The 16,714-nt window shown below is 38.1% G+C and overlaps 1 pseudogene; it reads right to left on the minus strand.

The window, feature by feature from the left end:
* Positions 1–15,469: 15,469 nt before the first annotated feature.
* Positions 15,470–16,310, minus strand: LOC114194791 (annotated as a pseudogene).
* Between the last annotated feature and the right edge of the window lie 404 nt (positions 16,311–16,714).

Consider the following 16,714-nt stretch of genomic DNA (forward strand, 5'->3'; position numbering starts at 1 on the left):
CACCACCATTGAACACCCAACACAGACTGAACTGGTAGCTACCTGGCCCAAGGAAGGAGTTGAAACAAGCAACTCACACCCCAAGTCACGTGTCACCAGACTCAATCGTCCCACACAAGCATTAGAGATAAAGGAATGGATGCGCCAGAATAAAATAAAACTAAGACATCATGCCCCATAAGTAAACAAGGTTGCAATATCAAGTTACCTGACTGAGTCGCCTCAGTAGATGTCATGGCAAAAACTCTCCCAACGGCCCGAGCTCGTTCTGCTGGCGACGCTACTTTTGGTTTCTTCGCACCAAGGCTCTTCTTCTCAGGGCAATTGTTCGCAAAATGACCTAGTTTGTCGCATATGAAGCACTTGTGACGATCACTGGATCCTCCTACCCCGCTGGTCAGTTGTGGACAATTTCTTTTCAAATGGGGTCCTCCATACTGGTAACAAGTAGGACCCTGAGACGTCTGTGGCCGGCTATACGGCTTCTTCATTTGTCGCGCGTCTACGACATTCCTCTGGTGTCTACTCATAACTGGGCCAAGGCCCTTCTCCAGGTGCTCAGCACTCTTGGCCTGTTCCACCAAGATTGGGAATCTTCTCTCTCGCAACGGTGTTACCACCCTCTTCAGCTCATGTCTGAGTCCTCGCTCAAACTTTAAACATCTCCATTCTTCAGTAATGGCTTGCGAGTAATACCTCGCCAGGTGCTCAAACTTGTTCACATATTCTTGCACCGTTATATCTCCCTGCTGCAGTGCAAGGAACTCAGCTTCCTTGTCTTGTTTAGCGATGCCAGGAAAGTATTTCTCCAGGAAACGCATCTTGAAGTTGGTCCAATCGACCTGTTCCTCTCAGGTCCGCATCTGTTGTTGCATCCCCACCCACCAGTACTCAGCATCATCATTCAGAAGGTAGGTGGCAAACAGTAATTTCTGCTCATCCGCGCAGTTCATCATTGTGAATATCTTCTCACACTTGCGAAGCCAGGCCTCCGCTTCATTAGTAGATGCTTTGCCAGTGAACTCCGCTGGCTTGTGGCGTAGGAAGTCCTCCATAGTAGGCACCTAATTGGTGCAATAGCAGTCCTAGGCTACGCTGCCACCGGTGTTTGCATCGCATCCACCATCCGATGAATGGCCTCCGCAATGTCATCAGCACCACTATTCCTCCTCCTTCTGTTAGCAGCCATAGCCTGGATACGCCACATTACAATTGTTAAAACCACTTCACTTAGTTAAATAAAACCACTAATATCTTACTTACATACAACTAAATCACACACACAATCAAACGGTAAGCTCACTTCCCAAAAGCCCCAAATTTTTTTTTTAAAAATTTCAAAACATTTGCTCAGATACCAATTGTAACATCCTAAGGAATATTACGAAAATTTCATAAATAAAATCCAAGATAAAATAAAGAACGCATTTAATAAAACCATTTCCCAAAAAAACACGGGAAATTTAAAACTTTAATATCACTATCATAAACCAGGAGTCAATACTCATAAAACTCGAATAAAACTCAATGGCTCCTGAAATGATTATATAATTATCTCACAACTAAAATATATACAAAAATCCCAAGCTAGCCCCCGCTCCGAGTCTATGCATCTCCTGGCCCACCTGTGACATCATCTGCTCCCGGATAACAAGATATCCGATCATCGCCACACACACACAGATAGGGTGAGCTATGCACAATAAAGTATAAACAAATATATGAAATAAACATGTTTCCCAACCCAAAACAACATAAGTACAAAACTCATAATTTCCACATCACCCAACCATGACCTCATAGTCCTTCATGAGTCATATGCATGAACTAGGTCTTGGGACTTCCCTGTGCTCCCACGAAACTAACTCATTCGTGGTCCAACCATATGAGCCTATCCCGCTCATAGTCCTGCCCTACAGACTCCTCGTCTGTAGTAAAACATCCAAGTCTCATACTTGGACCCTGGCACGCATGCAATCACCATACTATGGACTCCTCGCCCAATAGTAACCGACAGGAACATCACAGTTCCTTTCCCATCGTGCGCCTGACACATGCAATCACCATACTAAGGACTCCTCACCCAATAGTAGCCGACGGGAACTCAACCAGTTCCTTGCCCATCATGTGTCCAACCACCGAGCACATCCCAGACCCCTATTGGACTTAGTCCTTCAAGCCCAAATGCCACACCACATGCATAAAATTCCTATACTTAGGATAAAGTAACCAAATCACACCCACAAGCAATTACAACATGTCAAAATCACATAAACTCGCTTAAACCAGGGACACTCGCTAAAACAGTAGCATCAACTAGTCATCTCGCTTAGGCGAGATCTTCCCACCTGGGCGAGCCACACATTCGCCCAAAACCTCTCTAACACCTCGCCTAAACGAGTCTTCAACAAAACACACAAGAACACACTTCAAGAACTTGCTTGGGCAAGCCACTCTCACCTAGGCGAGAGTGTCAGTCGCTTAAAACTCAAAACATCTCGCCTGGGGGGGATATCGCGCTCAAAACTTCCAAGTTCTCCTCGCGACCTCACTGAGGCGAGTGCCTCTCGCCTGAGCGAGATACCTTGTCGCTCAACCTTTTTCCTGGTCGCCTAGGCGAGAACCACGAACCAGGACCCAATGTGAGACTCTACAACTCTCACCTAGGTGAGGAGGACCCGCTTGGGCGAGACTTGCAGGTTCTCGAGTCTGTTCACGCACTCGAATCACTCCACTTTGCCCAATTCGCACCACTAACAATACCAACACATAATTAACACATTACCAAGCACAAATAATGGGCATAATCATCAGAACAGGTCCTATATCATCCATTCATATTAACCAACTCGAGATTAAATCATATCTACCCATTCCATACCAAAACTCTCCCTCTAATCACCAAAACGCATAGCGAGGCTTTGCACACAATCTCAACCAATCAGATTCTGAATCCCATCACATACCACACAATTTCCATGACATACAAATTTACCCAATGCATACACCTAAACTAACAGCACAAAAATTAGGATAAGATCCCCTAACCTGAAAATTTGATTGAAATTGGGAAGAAGATTGGTTTTCCTTGGTTTGCCAATGATGTGCCACAGACTTCCTCTCAGTTCAGCCCCTTTACGCACCCAAACCTCCTCTCTCAGCCTAAATTTCGTACTCTCTCTATAATAGTTCACCACAGATGCCAAAACCCTTCCCTTTTCCTAAGTTTTGGCTTTTATAGGTGCCTTTAAGAGGGTTTTTAAAAATAAAACGAGTTTTGGGCTTTGTGGGTTTTAATTCCTCTTCAATGTTAATCATTTGGTAATTTTCCAACCCCTTGGCTGTCCCATTCTGCTAGGCTTTTCTTTACCCCTTCACATTCATACCACAACTATTAGTTAGCAAAAATAAAGCTTATTCTTTGCCCACCAAGGTTTGAACCCATGACCTTCCACTCCTAAGGCCAAAGCACAACCACTATACCAAATCACATTGGTGATACACACAAATCCACATAAGTTTACAATACCAATCACATACTCATACATATCTTTAAAATCAATAATAAAACAACTACACATAATTGGCATACATAGGACTCGAACCCAAGTCCTCTCACACAATCAAAGTACTCTCAACTACTTGAGCTAGTACTTTTCCACATCACATTAAACAATAGTTAATGCCATAAATGCGCTTTCTAATCGCATTTATTAATTAATTAAATGTACCGTACCTAGCCAAACTCAACCAAGTAAATAGTATACACGTCAAAACCACCTAGTATCTAGTACCCGGACACCACCAACACAAGCCATCTAGGCAGGTAGCCGGTCGAGACCGACTACTTGCCTAGAACGTTAACTAACATCAATGTCCTGCCTTCAATAGACCTCTAGGGCCTGTTTCGGGGCCCTGGCCCACTCATGGCCCAAGTTGGGGCCCAAGTCAAAACCCAGCCCATGCGATGGTCAAACGTCATTTAATGTTCTATAAATACGCGTGGACCCCATCATTTAAAGGTACGCATTCATTAATCACTAATTTGACTTTCTGAGAGTTTTGACTCACTTGAGCTTCGGAGATTCTTCTGCAGGTAACCCCTCCTGGGTTCAAGCCGACATGTATCGAATGGGAAGAGGCCAACTGAAGAGATAGCGGACTACATGGTAAGGTGACACTCGTGCCTAACTTATCTTATTTGTCCTTCTGCAGGAACATTAAATATTTAATTAATTAATTTTCATGGGTCTTACACTTCTCATGAGAGTGGTGGTGGTAATAAGGCTCATGGAGTAATCTTGCAACTATGGAAATGTAGCCGTTTTCAAGAATGATGGAAAATAATTTTGGGATTGTATCAAATTTATGAAATTTTGGTTGATTATATTTTGTTTTTGTAATCATTTGGTAATAATAAATATTATGTTATGGCTTTTTCAACAATAGAGTTACAATCCAAATAGGATGGGTTGCAATTACTTCAAATGGTGTTTTGAAGATGTTAGTGATAAATGTGATGCAAATATTGTGAGACAAAGAAAGAAGATTATAAATATAGAGAAAGCTCTCGAAGTTTTTAGAAAAGTGAGTCCAATTATTGGTATGATTGGTTACTTTTATTGGTGTGATTAATGTAATTATAGTGTATCTGTGTTGTTCAAACTTTCGTGAGTTGTGAATGTATTGAGTGAGTAGAGCATATTATTATGTAATGATTTGTTCTTTAAAATACATTTGAATTGTCATTCCAAAACATGGTAAAGTAAACACAATAGTGCATTCCATACATGTGGCCTCCAATTTTGCAATGTTTTATTGTTGTTGGGCTTGTCATATGTTGGTCTACATGGTTGTGGTGGTGGCTAGGTTGGTTGAGAAGTCTAGGATGGATGAGTTATTTGTTGTGATTATTCAGAACATTGGTTGGTGTAGAGGGTTCTTGACCTCCCAATAAGGGATACATTTTTATCCAATAAGTACACTAGTTCAATTATAGCACAACAAAATCATATCTACAAAGATTTAGTTAATAAAACAGTAACTTATAATCAATTTGAATTTGTAAAATCAACCATAAGTCGTCTCTCAACGAATACGGAATTGATTCTTAACAAATTAGTTCTTATAAAACTATAAAAAAGGGTTAGTGAAATAATAAGAGTAATAAGAGAAATAAAATTGGTGAAATGTAAAAAAATATAAAAACAATGATAAAGAAAATAGATTGATTCCACTACTTTTTCAAAATAGATTCATCATCAGTTATCTAAAGATTATTGCTCAATTAATTATTATTCTATATTTTCAAATTAATAAATTTAAAGTCTTAATTAATTTGTTGGAGTTCTCACTTTTAACCAAAGTACAATCTCCATTACAAGTAAGAACTTTTAGATTATCCACAGTAAATTCAACCAAAGTATAATTTCAATCCAATTTTACTATCCTAATCATGTCTATTATTTTGTCTCTTCACTAAATAAAAAGCTTAATTAATCAAAGTAAAGTCTCGACTAATTTTAGTTAGAGTAAATACTTTTAATCAAAGTAAAGTCTCAATTATTGGTAAAAACCCATTTAATCACATGAAAGTTTTTAAACAAAATCAAAACAAAATCCCAATTAAATTTAAAAACCCTTCAACTCATGTGATTGGCCTGCATATAATTTAAACACTTCGCTAATTAGCTAGCATGTCAAAATCATTACTTTTTACATGATTCAAAGACAAAAGAAATAGATAAATGAAAACCACAAAAATAATAAAAAGAACAAAGAAATTATTTCATTCTAACATCAGAATCCACAATGAAATTATAATAAAACCAACCTAAGAAGTTTATCATTCCATGGATTGCAAAAGTAACATAAAAATAGAAGAAGTGAGTGGAGAGAGAAAACGAAATTAGGCCCCTCTAGGGGTTTCTAAATTCCAAAGTTCCGAACTTCCCTTTCTGCCTCCCCTTGGTCTCTTTATATAGTCCTTGAATGGACTTGAATATTATCTTTTTTGTTGCTGAAATCTTTTATTTGTCGATATAATATCTTTCAAATCATTAATAGATTTTATCAATTTCAAAAATATCTAGAAGATATTTTCAGTTGATATGAATTATCTAAAAATATCTAAATAATTATCAACAACTAAACTTAACCAAAATTCCAATTCAGCCCCTACAATCTTGCGATCTAAATTTGCAGAGAAATAACAAAAGATGAATAATTTCATTTTAGCACTCTTTTTGGCCAAACTTTGACTGTTTTACCAGACTTTAGTTAGTTGACCCTTTGATTTTCCAATTAAAGCCTTCCACGTGGCAACCCTTTCTCTCTCTCCCCTAGGGTTTGTTGTTGCATGATGAAGTAGTTGCAATTTGCGTCTTGGTTTGGTCATGGAATATGGACAACTTATGTGAGACCATTCTTGGGTCGGCTCTTGGAAGATCAACTATTGTCCATGCAAACAAATCGACGTTCTGCATGAGCATTAGGCCTATGGTCGTTTCTCCTTCTTCATTCATTGTGGATCCACATTCAAGTTTATTCCTTCTTGTAGAGGGAATTTCTTGGTGTCTCCAACCGATGCTAGTCGGACGTCGTTCCTTATTATGGGATCTAGATCTTCACCTACCATGGTAATATTGCCGTTATGCACACGTTCAATGTTATTGGTTGTGACGGAAGCTATAAGTTATATATGTTGCACTGACTATCTACCTTTTAATCAATGTGAATCATCACAATATCTTCTAATGCTAACGAAAACTTCATTACGATGAGGGGTAGATACCAAGACCCCTAATGTGTGTAGTGAGGGTCTTTCTAGCAAGATTTTGTATGAAGTATGTTCTTCGATGACCAGGTACCTGATATGTATCATCTTGGTCAAACTACCTTCACCAAAGGCGATATGTAAATCTATGTATCACCTTGTACACACCATTTCCCTTGAGACACCGTATATTGGCTCGTCATATTGCACCATCGCTTCTTCTGAAAACTACAACTTCTTATATGTCTTCTAGTAGAGGATGTCTATTGAATTTCCTTGGTCAATAAGAACTTTTTTGACAACATAGTTCTCGATTTCGATTGTGATCATCATGGGATCATCCTGCTCTGGGTCCACACCTTTGAATTTAGCGACTTCCTATCTCAACTCGTACATGCTGGTCAAGGGTTTTATGCTGAGGTTCTTAGTGAAGGGGCCTACTTTTAATGCCACCATCATGTACTGCAGGATAACTTCAGGGTTTAAATTTTTTATCTTCAGTGCTACCTTGCTAAATCTCTCAATGAAGGCTTTCAATGTTTCGCCTTTCTTTTGTCTAATAGGGGGCCTTTAAGGGTTGTAGGGAAGGCCTTGCACATGACTGTCATTGGTCGAGTAGAGGCTCACTTGGGTGACATAGATAGAGATGTGTTAATTAGGATCAGTGCTTCCATCATATCGGTACATACTGAAGGCTCCCCACTATTTAGGAAGCGGAGTCTCTGTGATGCCATCTATGAAGTGTCTTAGCGCTTTGGTCTAGTTGCTATATTAGTGGTTGTGGCCATTGTCTGAGGGGTGGGATTGTACTTGCTTACTTCTTTACTTTCGCGGGGTGTGCCGGTATACAGCGACGCTTTAAGATCGTTTGGACTTTATCTTTCCTTTTAACATTGACTACTTCAGTCTCGAGCTTCCTTCTAAGCTTCGAGTTCTCTTAGCACAAAGCGTCCATCTCCTCGACATAGTGATTGCACAGTATGCCTCGATCAAGTGTTCTGATATAATTAATTCAATCATTGAGATTCTGGTTTTTGTCACTTTTTGTTGATCATTTATTTTGATTTTTGATTTCAATTTGTTTATTTTTATTTTCAATTTCAATTTGCGTGTTGAGTGTTTGAATTCAGTATTTGTACTTCCTACAAGTTTCTTTCACTTCATTTAACATATTTGAACGGTTGATTTTCGATTTAGACTTAGAAATCACAAATTTACGATTTGGTAGTTATTCTCGTTACATTCGTTAATTTTGTTAGTTTAAGGATGCTGCTTCATTTTTTTATTTTTACATTCTATGTATTTGTTTGATTTCGTTTAAGTTTCCATGTTCTATTTATGTTTTATTCGAACTGATTTGCATAACCAATTCCTGTTTTGATTCATTCCATAGTTTAAATCAATCATGTTTTGCACATTCATAAAAGTTAGGGATGGCAAAATGGGCCGGGCCCGACGGGCCGGCCCGCTAGCCCGTCAGTAAATACATGGGCCGGGTCCAGAAATTCAGCCCGTCAACCCGGGCCAACCCGCGGGCCAAAACGGGCCGGCCCGCGGGCCGTATCATTTAATAAAAAAAACAGCCGTGCACATTTTTTCAGTATCCCTCCCTCACACACACTCTGCGCCCAGACACCTCACACACTCTGCGATTGCGTCTCTTCTTCTCGACTCTTCTCTGCACTCACTTCTCCTCCACCCACAGCGTTCTGGTTCCATTTCAACTTCGTAGCGTTCTGGTTCCATTGCAGGGCTGTTTGTGTTGTGATAATTTTCTTGTTTAATAGATCATTGTTGTTGTATTCTTAATTGCAGGAGAATTTCTTTTGGTAATATAAAATTGGGACATTATTCAGTCAACTAAATTTGAAATGAAAAAAATTAAAATCTAATTGGGCCACAAATTATACAGATGAGAAAAAACTGGCGCGCCGGCCCGCCAGCCCGTCAGCCCGCCAGCCTGCGGGCCGGGCTCAGAAACGCAACCCATTTTACCATCTCGGGCCAGCCCGGCCCGGCCCGTTTAATACGGGCCAAAAACGGGCCGGGCCAAAACGGGCCGGGCTGGCCCGTTTTGACACCCCTAATAAAAGTTATTTCATAGCACCTTATGAAGGCTTGACAACACAAGAAGCAATGAAAGCTCTCCTAAGAAGGATCAAAAGAAGCATGACTAGAGGAGAGACTTTTATCCTTCTTCCTTGTCTTTATTTAGTATTTCATTATGTTGATTTCCCTAAACTTGGCTTAGTTAGATCAACCTTAGTTGACTTGTTGACCTTAACTAAGGTTGACTAGATTTGACTTGGCTCAAGTCAACATGTTGAATTATTTGTCATGTGATGAGATGGCCACAAATGGAGACAGATTAGGGTAAGATGGCCACAAATGGAGACAAATTAAAGTGTTCCCACATGGCAAAGCATCATTGGACCACATGGAAATGTGATGAGAGAGAAAAGGCATAAAACATAAAGTAACTTGTACCATGGTGGTACATGTGGTCCTTGCGCCTCCCTTCTCTTGGCTGAGAATCATCTTTGGAGTGCTCATTTCATTCCATTTATTGATTTATGTTAGCCTACCTTCTAGCTTCTAGAATTAGGGTTTTGTAATTGCTATAGCACCCTTTTTGTACTTTTTCTTTTTGCATAGAGGTTCCTAAACTCTCTATTTAAGGGGTTCTCTAAGACATGTGCATTAGTTGATCAACTTAAGTAAAATAATATATTGTTTCAACCATATTACTGTGAGCTCTCCTCCAAGGAGTGGAGTTCTATCTTTGGCCTTATCTTGAGCAATCAAGTGACAACATTCATCACTCATCTCTAAGAAAAAGTTGGCCTTTTAGTCTTCACCTAAGAGTGACGTGTTTTCTTGATGGCAAACCTCTAGCCATGGCCAAGCACTTTTAAGAAGTGCTAGAGGCATCTATCCAAGGTGATGCAAAGCTCTCTTCTTTTGGGCCATAATGGAGTATCTTTAATAATTAGGAATATTTAGACCTTATATTAAGGGTCAAGTAGTGTAGGTTTCTTTTTAAGCCTTGTATGAAGGGTCAAGTAGTGTAGGGTTTAAAATAATCTTGCTTAAGTATGGAGCATCATGTGCACTAGTTTAAGCAACTCTTAGGGTGATTAATTAAGTTAATAAAGCATAGCTTAGCGAAAGTCGTCCCACATGCCACATGGTAAACCCTTAATGGAGAGTTCTCTTATAAAGGTAGTGGCTATGTGTCATTGTCCTAGTGGAGAGACGTTTCATATAGCACCTTTTCACATGGCAACACATGAGTGATGCGTTTTTCATGAGGGTGAGACTAACACATGTCAAGCTCTCCTTCATGGACCATTTGTGGGCCACTTTAACAATTATTCATCCATTGGGCCTACTGCCCAATTCAATCAGCCTCAAATTTCATTATCAATATCACCTATTTGGGCCAAGACCCAATGTCCTCCAATAGGCCAAATATCTTGCCTCCATTTTGCCAGCAACAATGTCTCTTATGCATAATAAGCAAGCAACATCTTTTGTGCCTGCATCATGGTTCTTCCAACAGCCCAATTAGTCTTCTCCAAAAAGCTTCAGTGTCACACGTGCATCCCCAAACACCAAATCAACAAACCATCATTTGTTGGCTTTAATTGGAAATAACCCAATTATGTTTTGATGAAGGCATGTGATCTATTTTGCGTATGTGAGGATGGAAGGGCTTCCTCATTCTCCAGAAATGGGTCTATGGCAACAGTAAGGGTTCTTCACCTCTTAAACCCTTTAGGTAGCCATTTGGTTCAGGCTTTTCACCCTTTTACGAGCAATGTCCACACCTTCTAGAATCCTTAAACCCTTGTACAAGGTTACCTAGTCGTTAGGGTTTTACTTTTTCCTGTTTTCACTTTCGTTTATCTTTGTCATGGTTGACTTCTTATAAAAGGGAGCCCACCAAATTGTAATTTTTAGCTTTTGATGAATGAGAGCGTGGAGTTTCCCCTCGTCATAGCTCAACCCTAACCATATATGAGGTTTTTACATCGTCAGGTTATCTTGAAACGGTGAGAGCTTGAGCGTTGAGGGTCATGAGGTGTTAAATGGAGGAAACCTCGTTTCCACCAAGAGAGAACAACGTCGCTTCCATTGAGAATAGAGTCTTTCGCCGAGAGAATCATCGATTTTCACCGATAGATCGATGATTGGAGGCCTTACGAAGATTTTCACCTAGTTGACCTTTGTTGGGTCATTAGGACTTTAACTCACAATGAAAACAATTTTCACACACTCAAGCTTCGTTTTGAAATTTTTATTGAGAAGTCTTTGTGAAAGTGGACAATGGAATCTAGCTAGGAAAGGCCTAGTTCCTGAGCCTATCCAAGTGACTCATCACCCTTTGCTGGAATATCTATAGAAAGCTTTCACTTTCATTTCTTTTTAGAAATTTCACCCCAAAATCTTTCGAAAATTGTTTTGAGCAAATTCCTTGAAAAAGAAATATGATTTTTTATAGTAGTTTTCATTTAGGTAGCCATTTGGAGAATGAGATGCATCATAGATTGGAGAGTGACATTCCTTTCTTTGGTGAGGACATAAGTGCATTATCATATTTGGCTTGGGAGAGGAAAATTGAAGAGTTGCATCCTTTCTTTTCTAGAAGTAGTAAATATTACATTTTTAGTTTGTGCATTTCTAGGTTAGTAGGACATGTTAGAGAGTGGTGGGAAGATTAGCAATATATAGTGGAGAGAGCAAGAAAACCCCCAATTGAGGATTGTAGTGGTTTAAAAACATGCATGAGACATAATTTTGTTCTTGCTTCATTTAGAATATCCCAAGAGCAAATGTGTGAGATTAGAAAATTCATTACATAGGAAAATCATCCATTAAACATAAAAATGAACTTTCTAAAAGGGTATGAGTTTAAAGAAAAACTTGAAGGGCTCTTGATTGAGAAAATGCTCTTGAGGGAGAAAGAGGATTGAGAAAGAGAACAAGTGTGGGTAGAAAAATTAAGAGCAAATGAAAAGGAAATTAATAAATTAGCTGAAAGAGAGGACAAACAAAGAGAACAAGATGAGACAGAAAAGGAGAAGAAATACAAAAAAGAAAAGGAGATTGAGGAGAGAAGAAGAGCTTGTGAAGAGAAAAGAAAAGAGTTGGAAGAGAAAAAGAAGATAATGAGAGAAGAGAAAGAGAGGAAATCTTACTTAAGGAGGAAGGGCTAATAACACTACCTCCAATTCACCCCTGAACAAAGACAAGAATGATAAAGGGAGTCTCGATTTCCTTAAACTTTTTTCTTTATATTAGACCTTCCTTTTCAATTTTAAATTTCTCTTTTGAAAATTTTTCAATTACACCTCTATTCTTCTATATTTTAAACTCTTCCAATATTTCCTAGCAACACTTTGAGTTAATGTTACCTAGATTACAATTAAGTTAGTAGATATCACTATAAGGACCTCTTAGACTTTAATGGAAATATTTTTCATAATACAAGGTCGTCTAGGGAACTTTTTAGAAGCTTTTCTCATGGGAAATTAAAGTTGATTTTAACCCTCTTTGATGCTTATTGAAAAAAAAAATTGATTCGGGAGGCAACAAAGCGTCCTAAGCTATAGGCTATGAGAAACATTCTTGATCTAAGGACAGATCCTCTTCAAGAGGACGAGGATGATAGAAATCACCCAAAGTCCTTATAGCTTGGGCCAATGTTTAAGCTCATTTTCATTATTTTTTTAAATAATTAAATAAATGTTTTGGGCCTTGTACTTTTAGGCCATTATTATTGACTTTATTTTGCTATCAACCTAATGTTTAGGCATTTTAATGTGTATGCCACTTTAACAAATATTTATCCATTGGGAGTAGGCCCAATTCAATGAGCCTCAAAGTTTATTATCATTTTCACGTGTTTGGGAGACCCAATGTCCTCCAGCAGGCCAAATACCTTGCCTCCATTTGGCCAGCATCAGCGTCTCTTATGCATCATAAGTGAGCAACATCTTTTGGGCTTGCATAATGGTTCTTCCAGTAGCCTAATTAGTCTTCTCCAAACACCAAATCAACAAACCATCATCTATTGGCTCTAATTGGAAACATCCGATTACATTTTGATGAAGGCATGTGATCTATTTTGCGTATATGAGGGTGGAAGGGCTTCCATATTCTTCAGAAACAGGTCTATGGCAAAAGTTAGGGTTCTTCACCATCAAACCCTTTAGGTAGCCATTTGGTTCAGGCTCTTCCTCCTCCCATGACGAATGCCCACACCTCCTAGAATTCTTAAACCCTTGTACAAAGTTTGTACAAGGTTACCTAGCCGTTAAGGTTTTTCCTTTTCCCGTTTTCAGTTCCGTTTATCTTTATCATGCCTGCCTTCTTCTTCCTATAAAAGGCAGGCCACCAAACTATAATTTTCAGTTTTGATGAATAAGAGTGTGGAGTTTTTCCCCCTTTTTGTCATAGTAACCCTAACCTTAGATGAGGTTTTTACCTCGTCGGGTTGCCCCAAAACAGTGAGAGCGTGAGCGTTGAGTGTCGCAAGGTGTTGAACGGAGGAAACGTCGTTTCCATCGAGAGAGAACCATGCCGCTTCCACTAAGAATCAATTTCCGTCGCGAGACTCATTGATCTTCCACGATAGATCGATGATTGGAGGCTTCACGAAGATTTTCTTCTAATCAAAACTCGAATCCGACATTGAATTGTGAGTCCGTCATCGTCAAAATCAAACATCATATTTCACAAAACCTAAAAGAACCTACATCAGCACCTCTGCACCAATTTTCAATTCTTTTGTTTTCACCATGATTTTGTGTTTTAGTTCATTTTATTGAGTTCTAAATAAATTTTCTAGTTGCTCTAATAGATTGAAGCACGTTCATGGCATTCGCATTGTAAAAATCATACCTTAGTTCATTTAAGCATTCTCACAAACACCTGTGATAGATTAGGGTTTCATATAGGCATTTGATCAAACACTTTCTAAATTCACTTTTTTGCACCGTGTCATTTCATTCCAAAACTTAAGATATCTTCCATATCATCTATTCATGCATTCTAAGCATTCAAATGATCATTCCTTTCATTAGAATGTCTAATTCAAAATGAAGAACACTTTGTTCATAGTTTCACACGCATTTTTTTATGTTATTTGCATGGTTAGTAATAACTTCATTAATCATCTTCATTGCATTGTTAGTAAAGTTAGTACTGTATATTTCCTCCACCAAATTCAGATTTATACACTCACATTCACTCAAAATTCTGGTCTTTCCTTGGATTACTTTGGTTTTACACTATCTTGTATCATCGAGGAAATATTTTTGCATAATATTAGGCCACAATAAGGTTTATCAATGTCAAACAAATCGGTTTTGGAGTGTTCTACAACTATATTTCCTCCACCAAATTCAGATTTACACACTCACATTCACTCACCACCCGTGACTCCAAAGGTAGCCTACAAATGACACTAGGAGACAACCTATTGCAATGATGCTCACCATCGACCACACAAACACATGCCTTAAAACACCACTTCAACAACTCTCACTTCATTTTGGACTTCTCCTGCTTTCCTCCAAACACCTAAAACGATGCCACCGACGACATTTAGAACAACCACGGTTAGATCTTTCACGCTCCCTCCCCTTTCCCCTTGTTCATTTCAGATTTCCAATTTTCATTCACAGTAAACAATTTTGCCCTTTTATGTTTTTTGCTCTTTTTATTTTTCACTTTTTTGCCCTTTTACATAACACCAGATGATGTCATATCACAGTTGTCAACAGGATGTTACTTGCTACATGAGTGTCAAAATAATGTTTTCCTTCTCCTTCACGTTCTTATAATCATTCTTAACACGGGACATATATTCTAAAACTATAACTTCAGAATTTTGTCTTTCTTGCATGGTAGTGACAAGAATTGGATTTTTGTGTTGAGTTTTCTTTTCTTGACATTTCTTTGTTTCCCTCTAGACAATCCGTTATAGATGAAGTTAATTGATGATATGCCTTAAAAATGGATGATGAATAAAAATTTCATAAGATGTATTGAGATTTTTTTCAATTCAAAGGTTATTTTACTGTTGAACTCCAGTTGTAATTTGTAGATGTGATTTTCTGTTAAAAATTAATGACTATTTTACTGTTGTTCATGAAAGAACCCACTATTTAACAAAAATAGGATAGTTTAAATTCAACAATTGAATCTTATTATTATACATTACTCACCTCATAAGAAATATTTTATTGTTAATATAGCTTATGTAATATCATCCACAACAGCAAAAAGTTACAAGAACATATGCTTACATTAAATACCGTGCAAACACCTTTCTTTGGTGCGCTAACAAATTACTTTGGCCCTCAAAGTCTTACTTATACCATTATGAAACCAAAGTAAATGTTGCTATGCTAGCTAATATTGTACTTAATAATCGGACATAGTTAAACAACAACAAAAAAAAGCAACTCCGAAGCATGTTTAAGTACTAAACCATGTTTCCTTCTAGAGTCATTCTTTTAAATAATTCTAATAGAAGAGTATGTACCAGCCACAAACCCATTTTTCAATTAAAGGTAAAAAATTGGGGCAGAGTGACAACATCTAGGTGTTCACATAAGCTAAAGAAGGTAAGTTGAATTCTATGAGCAGATAAAAAATTTCTATCATGGCTGAAGTTGGTGAGACTTACACAGCAACCTTTACTTCAGAAACAGATGCATTTGCATACAAAGGGTGGAGAACATGGCCTTCTTTAGGCTCAACATGCACCTATTTGCGACCAGTCAGCTTGTTCCGTTCAAACTTCACCAATCCCTCTTTCAATGCAAACAGAGTATGATCTTTCCCAAGTCCCACATAGTTTCCTGGATGAAAACGAGTACCACGTTGTCGAACAATGATATTTCCAGGTATCACCCTCTGCATAATAAGAGAAGAGTTACATCATGAATGAAGAAGTCAATGAACCATGTTCAGAACATCCAGATTCAGTTCACACTTCCTCTACCTGCATGGCAATAATTAGAACTCAAAAGTGTAAAACAAATACCTCCCCACCAAATTTCTTCACTCCAAGGTTCTTGGGTTTTGAATCCCGTCCATTCTTTCTAGAACCAGCAGTCTTTTTGGAAGCCCAACGCCTGAACACCATACTCAAACCTTCTCCAGACACATCTGCAATAATGGGTCAAAAAATCATTAGTCTAGCCTACTTTAGAAAGACATCATACAGTAGCCAATATAGGATAATGAGGCTATACCACTGGTGCTTCTATACACAGAAACATTTGTCACAAGTTCCTTGACATTCAATCTTCTGCAAAATGATGCTGCAAAATTCAAGGTGTTTTCTATGTGGCAGAGACACAACCTGGGATAAATTATAACATTGGAAATTTTCAAAATCTGTGAAACAGTTCAATTACGACTGGTGCGCTTGTAGTAACAAATACCAAACACCAGAATGAATCAGTTGAGGCAAGATCAGATCATCAGAAAAAAGTTGGCCATACAGTTCCACTGTCATGTGATCATTAAAACGTATTTACATTTAATAAGCAGACAAGAAACTATAATGAGTACAGGCTAATCTCATAAAAACAATGAAACTTATTATTTAAAGAAATCAATCATCTGCAGGCACAGGAATACCTCCATGTCATCCCCATCAGTTTCTCTACTTGAAGTACACTATACAATAATAAATAGCATAGTAATCTAGATTCTATTCATTAGCAACTAAAATATGTTAAATCAAAGTTTCAGTTAAAATATGAACAAATTGTTGCTTTGATTAAATTATAACAAATTAAGTAGTTATTTAGTTACACAACTCAAGAAATCTAAATTCACAAAATAAAAATTAGCAGTGCTGATGTATATACTACAACTAATAAAATTGTTTACAAAACTAATATGCAGCATAAAAAG

This window comes from Vigna unguiculata, chromosome 8 (assembly GCF_004118075.2).
Source record: "Vigna unguiculata cultivar IT97K-499-35 chromosome 8, ASM411807v1, whole genome shotgun sequence".
Classification (NCBI taxonomy): Eukaryota; Viridiplantae; Streptophyta; class Magnoliopsida; order Fabales; family Fabaceae; genus Vigna; species Vigna unguiculata.